The sequence below is a fragment of the Strix uralensis genome, chromosome 19 (assembly GCF_047716275.1).
Source record: "Strix uralensis isolate ZFMK-TIS-50842 chromosome 19, bStrUra1, whole genome shotgun sequence".
Classification (NCBI taxonomy): domain Eukaryota; kingdom Metazoa; phylum Chordata; class Aves; order Strigiformes; family Strigidae; genus Strix; species Strix uralensis.
Window position 1 is genome coordinate 3756979 of NC_133990.1, and position 17963 is coordinate 3774941.

The window sequence follows — 17963 nt, forward strand, 5'->3', positions numbered from 1 at the left end:
ACATAGGAAAACTGCCTGGAATACCGCTTCAGAATAGCAATCTTAATTTTGGTCTACAGATGTCTTTGCCTGGTTTAGCCCAATGAGAAAATAGCTCCCATACCTCAATTCTGGAACACCTCTTGTACCTTAAACTCACACCCTACTTTATGCTGGAAAATCTCCCTTTAGAGCTGTGAAAGTTGCTGTTACTGACAGAAATCCTACAAACTGCATACAATTGATTAAGTATTGCTCCGGTTTTGACTTTGCCCACCATACAGCAGGGCATTATGTTTTTCTGCACACACACTTTTCCTAACAATAATGGTGAGAGGAAAAAAAAAAAAAAATCTTTAAACTAGAATTGTAAGGAACTGACAAATAATCGCCCAAAGGCTGGCTACCAAAGTATGCTGAGCATGCTTTTTGGTAGGAATTAACAGAGCCACGCATCATCACAGGTGATAACAGGGGGTATGGACAGCACAGACAGGAAACACAAAGTAACCAAGTTTGCCAAAATCTAGGATCATACAGTTTCAAATGGAAATGGAGAAAATTACTATTTAAAAAGTTCTTCAAGATGTGATTTTAAATGGTAAGAAAGAAGTGGCTGAGATCATGAAGGCAAAAAGCAGCTTGAAGGGTGGCAATGAAATGGAATGAAAAAATTAACAAAATAAAGAGCAGTGAATACTGGAAAGGCAGGCTTCAGTTAATTCAGGACAAATGGAAAATACTGTCACATAGGAAGAGGCAGGTGGTATTTCTTGGAAATCACCAAGAATCTGAACAACAGTGTGGATACCCTAATGTATAATGGAGGAATACTGCATAAAGCAGGAGGTCACCATATCATCATCAGCCCTTGTTTTCATGACTACTGAAATAAATAAACTAAAAATCCACATCTGCCTATAGCTAATTTTGTTTCCTGCTTCATCTCTACCCAGTCCAGCTCTCTGTGACCTTTTTAGAGTAAATACCAGTGAAGGCAAGTTGCTGGTGTGACTTTAAAAAGTGCCAGCTTTTTTCCCTTGATATCTAGGCTCAGTCATTAATCAAGAGTCAAGCTGGTCCCTAATTACAAGCTCTCCAACCACCTCAAATAAGCAAGAAGCACACAAAACTAGGTCAAATAAATAAGATGGAATATGAAAAAAACCAAACAGCAGAAACACATGGGGACAAATATTGGGAAGGCCAACTACGTATTAGCACTGTGCATATAAAAAGTAGTGATAAATGAACCTTTAAGTCCTTCATTAGTAAGCAAGAGGAAACATTAGTTTTGATACTCAGTGGGAAAGGGGGACTATTGACAGATGACCCTACGAGGGCTGAAGTGACAGTACTTCTCTTTCTGCTTTGGCCTTCATTGGAGAGGTCAGCTGGGAACAGATGGCCAACCACCCTCTGAACTGGTGCTGAGCCCGCAGATGACAACAGCTTCACAGAGGGATTTTGTGGCACCGGTCTCTGCGCAGGGAGGCTTTGCTTCGGGGGCAGCAAAGAGCCACCAACCAAGCTGCTCCTACCCCAGAGCCTCTGCCACCACCGCTGCAATGTCTGGCTTCCTCACTGAAAAGGGCTGGTGAACACAGCAGGAATCTCAAGATGTATTTGTTACATCCCTTTTCCTCAAATCTGGGAGGACGGAATGACCCAACTTCTCAGGAAAACTTCCATGAACTGGCAGGGAAAAAAAGGAGATGGAACTACACATTTTGCTACCAGTCCAAATAGGAAATCAGGCCAGCAGAATAAGAACTGCTTTAAAAGTCCCTAGAGATATCAGATGTTTTTCCACTGTCTGGGCCTGATGTAATTTACCATAAGAACAACTGTGTCTAAGTCATTACAGATTACCTTAAAGAATCATCAGAAGATGGATGGCACTCCAGAAGACTAGCAAATGGCAAAGACTGTGCATATAACTTAAAAGAGGAAGGGATAAAAACATCAGTAACAGCTAACAAGAATGTGGGGGCAAAAAAAGCCTGATTTTTTTCCTACAGCACAGTTGCAGATATTTTTGAAAAGGATGAAAGGGAGACAACAGAAGTAATTTATTGGTTTTTTTCGAGCAACATGCAAAGTTTTGTTAATAAGAACATGGTTGCTTTATTTTTTTTTTTTCCTAAGAACAAGGTAGGGAATATAAGCTAAATGAAATTACAGTAAAATACCCACAAAACAAGTAACCTCAGCACTTCTCCTTCCAACAAGGCAGAGAACCAATGGATTTTTGTTGCAGTATGCCAGATGTCCAGCAGCAAAATTTTTATTAACCGGTTTGCTGCTGGAAAAATGTGTGCACTTACTAAGTTTCCAGACTATGTCAAGTCATGGGGCTGGAAAACAATTGAGGACAGACAGTATATTCAGAACAACTTGATAAACTTGAGATGCACAAAAAAAAAGTGGAGTGCAATTCAGTGAGGAGGAGTGCAGGGTACCATGTTTGGCAGGAATAATATATACCAATACAGCATAGGGAACAACTGGCTTAACACCAGTTTTGGGGAGAAAAAAACAGGTGTTACAGCAGATCTCAATCCAAAGGCACAGAAACAATGTCATAAATGGTCAGAAACTCATCAGCTGCTGTACTGTGTCCAGTTTGGGACTATCTACAGCAACAGAGATACAGGTCAACCAAAGAAAGTCCAGAAAACAGCAACAAGAAGGATCGGGGAGCAAAAAAGCACAGGCCCTTGGAAAACACTTCAGACTTGAATTCACTTAATCTAAACAGACAGCAACTCCCTTATTCAAATAGGTGTTAAAGACAGAGGTAGAGAAGAATGGAGCAAAATCTTTCCATTTTAGCTGTGGTAAGCAGCACTGAATTTAAATTACAACAAAGGAGATTTGGATAAGGCATAAAGAAAAATCTTCCACACTGTAGCATTTAAAAAAAAAACCCAAACCACACTGACATTAAAGACATACCAAATCTTTATAAATATCCATTTTGGGGAAAAGAACAGGAAAAAAAACCTAGACAGACTTGTTTTTATTAAGTAGTAGCACTGATACAAGGCCACATCAACTCCTGGACACAAAGACAATTAGACCAGAAACAGGAGGCCTCTACCCCTTCACAAAGTAGAATTCTACAATATTCTTTCAAGGGAATTAATGGGGGAAACGTCCTCAGCCACACCACTGTGGGCAAGGTAAGTTTGTGGATGAGTTACATGTATAGGTGTGATCATGCAGCTTGAAACTAAACCCTGTAATTTGAAAGTTTGAGTGCAAAATTTGTTTCTACAGGGAGTCATAAGTGAAGCTTGATGTGTGCTTTCATTTGACCTCAATTTGTGATTTATTAATCCCATGCTTTAGGGTTTCTTGCTGTCAAATTATGCCCCTATCCTGCACTTGTCACTCCTTAATACATTATTTACCTTGACAGGTGATTCCTCCCTTCCTCTGAAACATCTAAATATCACCCACTGCTGACAACTGTAGGACTGGTACTATGATGCTCCCACTATCTGATCAACTTATCTTGAAGCAAGTAACACAAAACTGGGACAACAGTCTGATTTCTGAAGTCACTTAAAAATTCCACCGAAGTTCCTGCACAGAAACAGAGCACTAATACTACACTTGATGTTTTACTGTACAATATAGTTTTGGCTCTAAGTCTTCTTTGTGTGTTTTTATTTATTTGGTTTGTTACACAGTACTGGTAGGTATCTTCAGGTCTATGATGCTCTGTGGACCCTTCTCCACTGTTGCCTGTAATCGTGGGGGATTAGACTTGATCCCTCTGTGCTCCCTTCCAGGCTTTCTTTAAGCCAGTTGACTAAGGTGTGAGACAGGCACAACTTCATTCACAACTGAAATTTGTACAGGAGCAGAATGTAGGTGCCATTTAAAGACACCCAAGAACACTACAGCATTAGTTGAGAACGGGGTGTGAAAAGCAACAGATTCAATTAAAGTATCTTACTGAGACTACAGGGAGATTTTGGGTTGCCCAAGAGACTAAATTAATAATCCCACTCTTACAATCTGTAAAATAGAAATTCTAGAAAGAAGAAAAAAGAGCACCTGTGTTACACACCTTGTCTCAAGGCTGCATCACCAGCAGTAGGACATGGTGTTAGAAATATGCTGGTTTGGATTGTTGGTTAAAGAGCAATAAATACTGGCAGGACCTCAAGGAGAGTGCCAGCTGCTACTTACTGCAGGACCCAGGCTCTCACTGGAAGTTTTCAATTCACCCCATGTTAACTTGTTGTGATCCTACTTTATGTACACATAAGGTAAACAACCACTGAAGTAAATTAGATTAGAACAAAAATAGAGCAGACTAGATAGTTAATATCATTCAATTCAAGGTATCCTCTTAAAAAACACACTGACCTGGCCTTGTTTTAGCTTCTACTAGTTGATTACCAGTCACTAGAAATGGGGAAAAATCCCAGAGAAGAAAAAGCCTTTATAAACCAAGGATACAGATGAACTATAAGTGGCAATTCAGACATCAGAAGTTTGACAAGTCCATATTTGAGCACTGCCCAAGTCCTCGTGAATGTTTGTAGGGTTTGGGGTTTTTTTCCTTTTGTTCAGTTTCTCCTGGACTGTTAGCAGAGGGAGACAGCATACTGATGGAGTACTGGAGCACAAATGGGAATGTTTCAGGAGATGTAGGTTACACCTTCATTACTAAGTAGTGCAGACCAACAGGAGTGGATTTGCAGAGCAAAACTGTCAGTGCAGGGGACTTGATAGCCACACTATTGCCATTTCAGGTGACCTTTTTGCTTGAGACTAGCTCCAGTCTGCTCCCATGCGCCAAACACTCACTTGCAGCAGGAAAGCATTAACTGCACCCCTGGAGCACATCACCCAGTGAAGTTTTATTTAAAAGGAATCCAATTGTTGCACTCCAAGACCACTCCATGATGTCAATCAAAGCACAGCAGGCGAGGAAAATCAGAAGGTTTGCTTAAACATGAAACTCCCAATCCAAATGAACACACTAGGGCATAAAGCTGCTGTCACACAGGTACACCACCTCTTCTGCAGGCCTATTAACATTATACAAGCTCCACTCTGGGGCAACTTAAGTAGTTACAGAAATCTGGGCATAGGCTAGAACACTGTACACAAAACCTCACCCTTGTATACATTTCAGGCATGAACCATATCAGAATTTGATCCCTCAGCCTGCTGATAACACCCCAGCAGACCTCAAGTATCCTATCACAGGCACCACTATGCAAGAACCAAGGCCAAAAAAAACCCCATACCCAAAACCAGCTTGCATTACACTCACCACTCAAAACAGGCTACAAACAGCAAGAAACATGCTATGAACATCTCTCCTCCCCCAACAAACATGGACTGACTCCTCTCTTGGAAAATTAAGCTACAGACTGTGAACAGCACAGATAACTAGATTTACTTTCACAGCGCTGCCTCCCTCCCAGGCACGATGGTATTTACCAGCAGTTGATGTAGCATCTGGTCCAGAGCTCTTCCCCAGTCTTCCTGGGGCATAATACACAAAGGAAAACAGCTTTGGAATCCAGTAGCTCAGCAAGAGCACTGCATGTTTGTCTCTCTCCAGATACTATGTTTGCTATTTTGGGTTCTGCAAATACTTCAGCCAAGAAGAGCCCAGTGCCAACAGAGGCAAAGCCCCAGACTAACAAATAGTTCTACTAAATATCACCAATTAACTGACCCAGAAGCAGAAACAACCTATGGACAAGTTTCTGGCTCAAATTACTTAGCTGGACTTGAAGAATGTGTCAGAGGAGCGCTGCTTCCTGGGGATATCGGGAAGTAGGAGGCCAGGAAATAGGAAGAGGAGCTCCACAGGATGTTTTGCCACAGACCACAGCCCCCAGGGCTGGCTGAGAGCTGACCACTCCCAGGGACGGAGGCTGGAGGAGCTGGTCAGCACGTTACCTGACCCACAGTAACAGGGTCAGGAGGGACAACGCGAGCTGCAGGACAGACAGCTGAGAACGCTGCTTCTGTGTAGGTACCCTCACACCCTTCAAGCAAACGCAGATAAGGCTTTATGCTTCTTTGTTAAAAGACGTGAAAATTAAGTTTGCATAACTAAAATGATGTGCCATTTCATCTGTAGGGATTTCCAACACCCCTAGTCATCCTTTCACCCCTTCCATCGCAGTCACATGCCAGCACTCAGCTATTTCTGAGCTCAATCACTTTGTTATCAGCAGGTGAAAACACATTCAACTCGCTTATTGCAGGAGATGAAGACTGGGCTGGTACTCTCACACAGGGTCAAGGTAGACAACACAACCTACAAGATCAAAAAGCAGGCAGCAGATCTTATGTTTATGATGCTGCTCTTGTGCTTATTCTGGGGAAAAGGTGGTGGCCAACACACCTTCAACAAGACACCCAGCTTACAGCAGCCATAGCCACACATGTCCACTATCACATCCAGGAGTGACTTCAGTGCAATTAAAAAGGCCCAAGAAGGTGAGGTCTGGAAGAAATACCTCCTCCTGATGTAGAGTTCCTGCCACGGGCACAGTAGAAAAAACGCACATGCACTTTCCTCACTCCTATCCACAAGCAGGGAAACTGTACCAGACAAGTCTAAGAATAACACCAACACATACCAGCAACGAATGCAGTGAGTAGCAGCAGATGTGTTACCAGACATGCACGTGTCACTTGACTTAAAATACAGACCTGCCTATCTGAGATGACCTCCTGAGGTTCCCTTCCAGCCTGAGCTTTCCTATGATGTTAAAATTGCTTCACAGATGTGTGGCAGAAGCCCGCAGAAACCAGCCTCTAGAATGATGGCATCCTATACAGGGAACAGGCCTCTGCCATCTCACCACCGAGATCTCCAGGTGTCACCACAGAAGGCACAAGCAGTGGGGAGGTGCAGGGCACTGCTGCAGCCCCAGGAGGCTCATGGAGCAAGACCTGGATGGGGGAGGAAAAGGACAGTGGCCTCACAGGAAGGATGTGTCTCAGGATCTAGAATCAGAAAAAAAATAATGACACTATTTCTCATGCTGTAGTGCTCAGAGCGGTACTGCCCAGTACATGCCCTGCCAGCACCACCAGCAAGGGGCACACAGTAAAAGCGGGTGAACAGCATAAGTATCTACGAGGTGCAAGTAAGCTAGGCTAGTGTGTCCTGGGTGTAAAGAAAGAGATGCTCTCTACACTGCACACAGACTGCCTTGGAAAGCTGAAGTTCCACTACATGGGTGTGTACTATACTTGCTCCCAGATAGACACAGGTTAGGTGAACACACAGCTCCTGACTTAACAAGACAAGGTAAGATGAAAAATGGAAAACAGATGTCAACAGAACTCCTTGTTGTAGAAACCGAAAAGGAAATAAATTTAAAGGGAACATAAAGACTAAGACTTACATTTTTGTAAAATGTTTATTCTTTTAAAAGATTTCAGAATATACAAACCCATCATTTCCTTCTTTTAGATTTGCTGGGTGAGCTCATTGAACATTCAAGTTGTTGTCTTCAAGTTTTCCAAATACCATTCTATTTAAAGGCACTGTGAATAGGGAATTCAAATTATCAAATGAATGAAAGAAGAATTCTTAGCAGGAACCCTGGTGAGCTAATCAAGAGTCACAATAAAATGTCAGGGGTCCTGGAATTCTCTGCAGGAGGTTAACACCAAATTTGATCCGAGTCAAGGAAGACAAAAACATACTATAGACTAATAAACTGTACTAAAAGTTGTGCATTGCAAATATGTTAAAGTTTAAACACAAAGAAAATCTACTGAATTGTTTTGTGCATTTTTTATACATTCTTTGTGTTTTAACTATAAAAATCAAAACACTGCCCACCATGATCACTGCATTCAATTTAAAGATAACACATTTGAAGCAATTTAGGCTTTGTTCCACCGCATCTTCAGCTACAATGCTGTTTTGAAAATTTATATAGCAACATAGCTCAAGAGAGGTAAGAAACCCATACATGAGTCTGTACCTATCTTTAGGCTGGAAACTGAATCCCCAAAATTCAGAAAAAGACTTACTCTATCATCCAAATTAAAGAAACAGAAAGGTCCAAGCTAGCACCTCTCCCTCCAAAAATCGACCAGAGTTTAAAAGATTAACTCTGCATTGCTAAAAAGGTAATCCTTATTTCCATTAAGTTCACCAAGTTTCAAAGTTCTCTGTTCCTCCACTTTCCATAGTAAAAGCATCTGGACGCCAACTGCTGCCAATACTAAATTAGAATATCAGAGCCACCATCAGAATGGGCCATCATCCATTTTTCAACTTAGCAAATGAATAGCGTCTCCATGGGGGGAGGAGAGTCAGGGTGGGGGGAGAGATGGGGAAAGGAAATAGCCATAAACGATCTTCCGGGACAGGAAAACCAGCTGCAGTAAACAGCACTTTGGAAATCAATTTATGGTCAATTATGATCTTAGTAATAACTATTTTATGCCTTCAGTTAGTCTATGAAATGCCCAGGGGAGTAAATATTCTCAGAAACATATCCAAAATGTCTCCAAGTATGTTATCTGATCAGTAGATGCAGACAGAATTCCAGAAAGATCAGCTCTTGCTTGTCTGGATGCTGATAGAGGGACAGGGGATGGATGGGGGTGGAGGGAATCACAATTTCAATGCAGCTGGACTATCAGAGTGTTGCAATATCATCCAGATAAAATAGATTATATCGATCAGTCTGGGTATTTGCTTCAAAAGCATGGAGTTTTGTTGTCACCGCAATATTTCATCTAGAAATTTGTGAAGAACATTTCATCTTCACAAATGCAAGAAAAAAAAATGAAAGTTGAGGTCTTTAAGCAAATCACTATATAAGCATCCATCCAATAACACAACCGTTGCTTTATTCAATTATTACACGTAAGCGTGGTAGCACGGTATAAAGACTGACATCACTAGATAACGTACTGTTGGTGCCCAATGAGACTTAACTAGGATCACTCCTTTCAAAAGTGAAGGACTTCTAAAAGTTTGATTAGAAGAATAAAAATCGTAAAAATTACACATTCACCAAGCTCCACTAAGCCCCATATAATAACATTTTTCACCTGAAACAGTGCTATTTATACAAAGACTCTCCTCCTCAATAGCAGCAATTCTATTACTGTGACAGACCAAATTTAGTTCCACACCTGGATCAGACAGCTATATTTTATGATGAACATAGTAGGAAATATTAAATAGCACTTAGATTGCTACCACCAGGCTCTTCTTCCTTATCAGAAGATGCTGCATTTTCCATATTAATTTATTATTTAAAGGCTTAAAAAGATAAACATATACCTCTTTATAGTTGACATCAACTAATGTAATGCAAAGAGAAACCAGTTTCACAAGCAGGAAAATGAAGAGGTATGTTACAAACAGATGTGATCAGCACTCTTGTGCCAACAGGTTATTTTTAACTAACAATTTTTTGTAGCATCACAAAACAAGAATGAGGTACAATACTGTGCAGTTACAGCATTTCAGCCATGACACCATAAAGAGCAAAGAATTATTAGATTTGCAGACATGTAACAACTTTCATTACATAGCCAGGGAGTAAGGAACAAACTTTCAAGTGAAGCATCCACTTCAAAGCTGAAAATGTGGAAAAAAATTGAGACAACGCAAACATTGGAAGCAATTCTCCTATGTTAAATAAGTTTGTGCAATTGATTAAAAACATTGAGAGAAGAGGAAAGATGAGACCTACAGACAGGAAGAATGATGTTAGCAGAGGGGTAACGAGGAATCCTACACCAGACTGGCTTTGGTAATACACTGTGTAAAGAGTCTTACTCAATTTACACACACATCATTAGGCTACGCCTGCAGTGCTAGTAAAGTTTTCAACTTCACATTTCATATGAAATACCATCTTCAAGGATATTATGAACGTACATTGAGTTCAAACAAAAACCTTACAAGACCACCTTCTATGGTGGTCCATTAATGACCTTGTAAGAAAACACGGTAAAATGGCAGTCAGGACATTATGCATCTGTGCAGTTGATTTTTTTTTTTTCTTTACATTCTCACTGAACTGATTCTTTTTCCTAGAATGGTTTGCGATAAAGCACTGGGCTGATGCTCTTTTGTTTACCAGCAACCAGCTACTGTTTAAAAACAAGCATCTCCATTGTCAGCACCAATGATGTTAGCATCAGCCATGAAAACATTATGAATTCTGACGAACTAAAAGACCCTAGAGTCCGGGACTAGAGTATGACTGAAAAGCAGACTGACACAATGTAGAGATCTGGCTAAGCTTAAAATAGACTTGGCAGAAGTCAGTTTGAACTAACAATTGATATGTGTACATACTGACCACCCAGAAAGGTATCCAAGCCACTGCGAGTACTCTGTATCCCTCAAACAAAACAAGGAGCTCTTCCACTTCTCATCGGGATGTCTTGCAGATGCAGTATGAGAGGGAAAACTGTAAACTTCAAGCAGACAGCTAACAGACAGAACACAGGAAGGGAAAAAAGGAATAGGAAGGAAAACGGCACATCTAAAAAAACAGATATGCCATTCTAGGAGATTCTTCTTGACCAAGATCATAACAAAGGCACTACCCACTATCCCTTCGGAGAGTCACCACAGGAAAACACGCACAGACCCCATTAACAAGAAGCTAGGGGAAAAAAAAGAAATGGATCTGCCTCAGGAAAACGCCCATGGGCAGACGCCAAATACTCCATAGCCCAGGGTGGTTATTTTCCTTGTGGTGGAAGGGGGGTGGGTGTTATTCTTTCCTAAATGAGCCTATAGCTGGTAGTTGCATGATAACTATTGAGACCTATAAACATATTTTTCTCTGGGGCTTAATTGCCACAAAGGATGCCAATCGATTTGACAAGTCAATTTTTCTTTCAAATAAAAAAAAAAAAATCTCATTCTCTAGTAATTCATAGCTTACTGCTAAAAAAGCCCAAACAGCCAAGGGATAAATATTAGCTATTTTTAATAAAAAGCAATAAGCAATTGTTAACATTTCTCATAAGCGAGCTTCTAACACATAGTTTCCTGATTGAAATCTAAGTAAATGTGCATCTAGTTTGCAATTTTTTAAATGGATGTACATTTCAAAACACAGAAAAAGCAAGCTGCAGATAGCTGTTTATTACAAATGACTTCCACCTCCATAGCCCTCAAAGGCAAACTATAAAGCTGTGTGCAAAGCTAGACAATCTGGGCATCCAGCCATAAAACATCACTGCTGCAGCACAGATAACTGTTCTCACTCTCAAGCCATCCTTGGCTGTAAACCCACAGGGAAGAGCTCCAGAAAGCAGACCTCACTACCGTCAGAGCTTCTAATATTTTATGAGCTTGAATTACAACTACATTCAAGACCTCAACACTGAAAAATTAGTGCTGATTCACATCCAGGGCTAAGACCAAAACTAACTCAGATTTTGATGCGTGGTACCCCCAACCGTGAGACTTAAGAACAGCTAGTTATTTTACAGATGTCTTCACTGAAAGAAGCCTTTTTTTATTGGGATGAAGAGAGAGATAGGTTACATTTTAAAAAAAGACAAAAGAATCAGGCGCTTATTTTAAAGTCCTGCTGCATTTTCTGCAAGTGATACAATCTTAAGGAGCGCTGTAATTATTCTGTGCAAGAATGTACAGTTTGTTAATTATGGTCAAATTCAGACATTTTTATCTTGTGCGGAAAATTTTAAAACATATTAGGGACAAGATAGAAAGCTGCACAAATAAAGTTTCAGGAAACACAGTTATAACTGTGTATGGGAATCCACAGTGAAGTTAATCACGATTAAGCAATGATAAAATAAGCATAAGTACATCTACATCTGGTAGTTAAGATGTAAAACTAAGCCGTGCTTTTGGTAGACAATTTTCATAAATAGCTCAGATTCCTAAAGGAAGATCAAATAATACTTTGATTCCTCTGCTTTCATACATTAAGAATAACCATCTTTCATTTTACCACTAGCATTTACCAGTGAAGAGACTGTGCAGAGCGCATAGATCATTTAGTAATGCAATTTACTGTCACTTCTAGATCATCTCTGCATTCAATAAAGTATACTTCTCTTCTAAATACTATTTGCCCTGGCGGATATCTTCATAATACAGCTGAAAACCTCAAGCCATTATCACTAGAAGGCATCAGCTGATCCTAAATTGGCTAGACTGCAGCATCACAGGCATTTAAGAGGTTTCCTTATCATTCATCTTTAATACTAAGGGATCGACAGGCTCCTACCTGCAGCTTCTAGGCCAAAGGGAAACCTTCTAATGGTATTACCATTATCTTGTAATCTGAATTTTAAACAATTAAAACAATAGCACTTTTGTGTTGCACATCTATACTGTAACCAAAGATGATAAATTTTTCATCAGTTCTCATGTTCAAAGTCTTATATAAAGCACTGATTTTTTTAAAAAAATAAAAGCAGCAATATGCAGTCTACGTTTAACTTGCTGTATCTTCAAAGAGAAGCACCACAGTAACAGGCATTGAGATACAAGGAATCGACAGAGGGTATTTTGTTTACTTTGGAAAGGTTTGGCCATTTTATTTTTAAATCTGCAGTTCTCCTGGTCAATACTATCTAGCAATTCTTTCCAAATGAAAGACTCTTTTTACTAAAGCAAAGGATGGCTCCACCCCTGACCTCCTCCTTCAGCTTGTTTTGGAAAGGGGCCAGATGACAGCATTTGGAAAAGCGCATGTTTATCTCGGCAAGGCCAGCTGCTAAGTTAACATATTACCCGTTCCCACATACACCAGTCTTGGTTAAGTCTTAACAGCTAAAACTGAAAGTAAACGCTGCTATTGGGCTTTTAATAACAAACTTAACACGAAAGAGAAAAGGTGTCTACATCACATACAGCATCTGAAGGGACTGTAAAAGAGTAGGTCATTTTGAGTTAACAGCAGGCAGTAAATCCCTTACATGAATAAAATTTCCTGGCCTTCCTGAATGAAGTGAATGAAAAACAGAAAAATACGAGGTTTTATTTCTGCACTAATTTAAAGCGATACTTTCTATAAGGTTGCCATTTAGCAACAGTTTCCTTGAAGACACAAAGAGATCACAGCCCCTGCTTGACAAAACCTTTAACTTCCCCCTGTTTTATTGTTACTCCAGCTCGGCACGGTATGGAACTTGGGAGCTTTGAGAACTTCAACAAAAAATCTTCAGGTTAAAAGTACTCTTATGCCCAATTACGTTATTTGTCATACCAAGGAAATTTCATCCTATTATTTTTCCAAGTCTTAAAAAACTTCTTCAAACAAAAAAAGGATAGAATTACCTTCCCCTAAACATCAGCAAAAGATCACAAGAGTCGTCAAAAGCATCTCTTGTTATTTTAACAGGAAAGACAAACCTCGGAAAACAAAACAAAAAAAAAATTAAGCCAGAGAGGTGGATTTTTCATTCATCCCAGCAAGCTTCAGCAGGCTTTGCAATGGTAGATGAGGTAAACCTCATCCCATTCACAGGTGATCAGAGGCAGATTTCTAAAGATGCAAAGATGCCAGGTCAAGAGGGTGAACCTTTAAGTTACCAAAAATGCTTCTTAACAACCAAGACCCAAGGGCAGCATCCCAGAGTAAACGCCACTACGCTTTGTACTAGCACAGAAATGGCACAGACCAAGGCTCCCCACAAGTACATTCCCAGTAAGAGAGACTAACGCCCTGCACCAATGACAGCCTAATTACAAAATAATCCATGTACTGTAACAGCATACATAAACCAACCGTATATAATACACCACTCAGTTCAAGTCAGCTTTTAGTCTGATGCATACCGATAGTTAAATTTGTCAATAGGAGAATCCACACACACAGAACAGAAACATTAATAAATCCTAAGTATTTTATACTGCAATCCAGAAGGGCTTGAAATAAAAAGAGGTTAGCCTGCCCTGTTTTTTTCATTACTACAAACAAAATATTTCATCAAAAGTACCGAATACTGCCTAAAATACAGCCCCTGTTAATCCGCACGTTTCCAAGCGCTGCTCCCAGGCCCCCGCCGTTCCCCCGGTGGCGGCACCTGCTCCCCGAGGGCTGAACCTTGTCCTTCTCACAAACTACGGGCCAGCCAGCCAACTTCAAGCCAGAAAAGGTATGTTCTCCTTTGAAGATAAGGACAAAGCGACGCGAGGCATTATTACACTACTGCCAGTCCCTTTACACAGTCGTGGCCACTAAGAAAAGTTGAAATGAATCTGATTTACTATAGCTTTCTTCATCGACTCCGCAGTCAGAGATTCAGAAGCAGCAAGGTTACAATACCCGTGGCACAACGCAACCTCTGGAATCTCACCCTCAGAAAGCAACATTAGTCCTACAAATCAAAGAACAAGCCTCCCACAGGCTAAAGCAGCTTTCCTCGCTAGTTGTATACAAGTCTGACATTGATGCTTTAATGTCCTGGAAATAACTCCAAAAGCCGGAGCTGAAGGAACGCGCATCCGGGGGCAGGTCCTCAGCACACCATTTTGAGTTCACACATAACACCCTGAAGTAGCCAGACAGATATCCGAGGGCTTTCTGAATTTGAGGAAACGCAATTATGGAAAACTATGGGATTTGCTAAGCACGGGTTGCACCCAGTGCAAGTCACCTACTACTTCCTTGGAAAACAGAGGGAGGCAGTGAGAATCGGTGTGCACCCCTCCACTACCTTCCTGAAACGATAAAAAATAACATCCGACAGAAAACTGCATTTTAATTCTCAGTCGCAAGTGGATCCAAAAAACCCACCCACCGTATGTAATTAGGGCAAGATTTTAAAGACTTTACTTTCTTCCCAACAGCAGTGCAGATGTTCTCCTGCTCCTCTACCCTCGCATTGTCCCCAGGTCCACACAGCACTGCCGACATCCACCTGATTTAGAGCTCTGCATCATCGAGCAGCCCACTAACAGCGGGATTTATTGGATTTTTAATTACCTTAACTGGCCTAATGTCCAGAGCAAATTTCAGTATATAAATTAGCGTAAATTCGTCAGATACATACACATGCATACGAGAGGAAAAATAAGCAACAGATACGGGTATGATGTACTAAAAATTATTTCTAAATTTAAACTGGCTGTTATGCTAATTGAATAAGTATCTTCCCACAGATACACTCGAGATGTAGCAGAAAATAAAGTAGCCACAAAGTAAGACTAGCAGTATTATATTTAATGGGCAAAGAGGGAAAAAACCCAAACAATTGAGTTCAATAAATCCCATAATTGGACCTTCGACTAATTACATATTAAGAAGATTAACCTTTGACACAAACTTGTGATACAAAGAAGATTCAAACAATTAATAAACTTCCAGCGTTTCAAGATTTCTGAGGTTAACTGAACCCTCCCCATTTTCTTCCCCCTCAGCGTCGCAGTTAAAAGCATAAACTCTGTTTAATACTCTCTCTCCCACTGGACGACATTTCAGGTTCAGACGAAGCTCTCTCTCTGAATACCCAAGAGAAAATTACAGTAGATCCCCATAATCTCATTGGGGGGGGGGGGGGGGGGAGGGAAAAAACCCCAGATTTGGAGATCTTAACTTTTAGCGGAAAGCAGCTACGAAGGACAGAGCTGGAGCCTCATCTGCTCCCCCACCAGAGCAGCACTGCTGACCATACCCACACCACTCATTTTCCAGACTTAGGATCCTTTCCAACACGCTCTGCAATAATTTTCACACGTGTTAAGTTATAAAGCACGACCGCGTAGACGGTCATGTCTGCAACAGAAGCGGTCTTAATGTTTAAGTGGCACAACATACTCACAAATGGTACTTCTGTTCGCTATTTTGCACACAACATCTATTTGAACTGGGAAAAGATGGAAAAATACTGAATTAATTCTAGCATGTAAAAAAAAAACACATATCCTCAAGTTGTTTAAAGCAAAAAAAAAAAAAAGATATCTGATGAAAATAAATGGGTTTTGAAATGTTTGGGGGTGTTACTTGCTTCACTGACTAACCAGCAGTAAAAAAAAAATAATCTGGTTGTGAGAAAAGGAGGAGGTATGCACTGGCTTCTACCATGCCCTGATTAAGAGAGGCTATTACCCCTTCTTACCTTTTAGTCTTTTCTTTATGGGGCTCTTTGGCAGCTTTCGATTCAGTCTTGCTGTAAGGAAACGAGTATTTTGTCTACCGTGTAGGGGTCTTTCTGACGTGTTCCTTTCTTATTTTAATGCTTCTTTTTTTTTTTTTTTTTTGTAAGTGTACCCGTAATTTCACGAATCTGAATACGAAAAAATCTCACACGGCCAAAAAAATTAAGTTTTTTTTGTTGTTGTCGTTTACCCCCCTCAAAAAAAAAAAAAGTCTGCCACACAGAAGAAAAAAACAACAGATCAACAGGAAAACACTATCCAAGTAGAAAAGCAAAGAGCTTCAGTGTTATCCAGCCCAGAGGAGAAGTGCAGCAAAAGCAGGTCCAATTCCAAAACAAGCTTTTGATTTCCAGTGAAGCAAAAAAAAAAAAAAAACCAAAACCAAGACAAAATACACTTTAAAGTCCTCAGCTAAATTTTTGCACGAGTGTGTCTTAAATACAAGTTTGCTTTTATGTGTTGCAGCAAAACCCACGAAAGCCAGGATTTGGAGTTGATCGGGATGAGTTCTCGTGTGTGTGTCTTGATGGGTTCTCAGTCCACATGGAGAAGCATCTGAGGGGTTTTTAAAAAGTGCAAATTAAAAAGAGAAACTGGGACCCAGAAAATAGTTTTAAGATGGATCCTCCTCTTCAAAAAAAATAAAAGAAAAAAAACCAAAAAAACCCCAAACACCACCACGGAGCCACGGGGGGATCCGGAGTCTCACATGGGGCTCCGGGCAGGAGGAGGATCCCGCCGAGTCTCTCGCTCCGGGGAGATCCGAGGAGGGCGGAGGATCCGCAGCAGTCTCTCACGGGAGGAGGATCCGCGGCTCTCGCAGGGACCCAGCGGAGCGATCCCGCAGCCTCTCTCCGGCGGGAGGAGGATCCAGCAGCCGCTCTCGCAGGAAGGAGCGAGCGCGGGGAGGGGAGCCGGGGAGGAGGATCCTGCAAAGTCTTTCACGGGGAGGGGGGGGAAGGGGAAGGGGAGGGGGGGGCGCGACGGGGGGAGTGGGGAAACCCAACAGTCTGTCTGCCTCGCTCGCACAGGGGATCCGGGGGCAGGAGGAGAGAGATCCCGCGGGCTCGCTCCGTCTCCTTCGGAGGGATCCGGACAGGGTCTCCGGGCGGGGGGGGGGGCGAGGGGGTGGGCGGCGGGAGGCTGCGGCAGCGGGGCCCCTCGCCGGGGAGAAGGTGTGGGGGGGGAGGCAGGGACCCGGGCGCCCGAGCCCCCGGGGGGGAGGCGGGGAGCGGGGGAGGCCGGGGGCCGAGGCGGCAGCGTCTCCCCAGGGGGCTGCAGCAGCGCCTCGGGCAGAGTCGGTCAGTCAGCCGGGCTCGCTGGCGGAGGCTGGGCTGGGGGGGCCGCAGCGCCTCTCTCCGTCTCTCCCGCTCGCTCTCGCCTCGTCCGCTCGCAGGCAGGCGGTGCAGGCTCAGTGCTGCCGGGCCGGTCCCCCGCTCCTCCGCGCCGCCGCCGCTGCTGCCGCCGCCGCCACCGCTGCTGCCGCCGCCGCCACGGACGCCGCCGCCGCCGTCCTCAGGAGCAGAGCTGCTGCCACCGCGGCCATTTTGTTGCTAACTGACAAGAGCCCCGCCAGGCAGCGCGAGACCGCGGGGAGGCTTCGCCGCGCGCTCCCCCCTCCCCTCCCCGCGCTGACCTCAAACAGGAAGTCTGCCCCCGCCCCCTCCCGCCCCCGCCCCTCCGGCCCGCGCGCGCCACGTGACAGGGGAGCCCCCGCCACATGCAAATGAGCGCGGCGGCCGCAGCCAAACAGCGGCGAGGCCGCGCGCTCACGGCCCCGCCTCCTCCCCCTCCCCTCGCGGCGGCGCGCGCCGTTTCGGGGGCCGCGCTCAGCCCGCGCGCCGCGGCGGGGTGGGGG

General features: G+C 42.8%; 1 protein-coding gene across 10 annotated transcripts in view; it reads right to left on the reverse strand.

Annotated features, from left to right (window-relative positions):
* TNRC6C (trinucleotide repeat containing adaptor 6C) overlaps window positions 1-17736 on the reverse strand; it is a 112439-nt gene extending 94703 nt beyond the window's left edge. For 9 of the 10 annotated variants that reach the window (XM_074889474.1, XM_074889481.1, XM_074889478.1 and 6 more), the window contains exon 1: window positions 16066-17736. The gene's annotated coding sequence lies outside the window, so the exon portion shown is untranslated. Of the gene's footprint in view, window positions 1-6678; window positions 6938-16065 lie in introns of those variants that run through there. The other variant, XM_074889473.1, reaches the window with a different exon arrangement.
* Window positions 17737-17963: the final 227 nt, after the last annotated feature.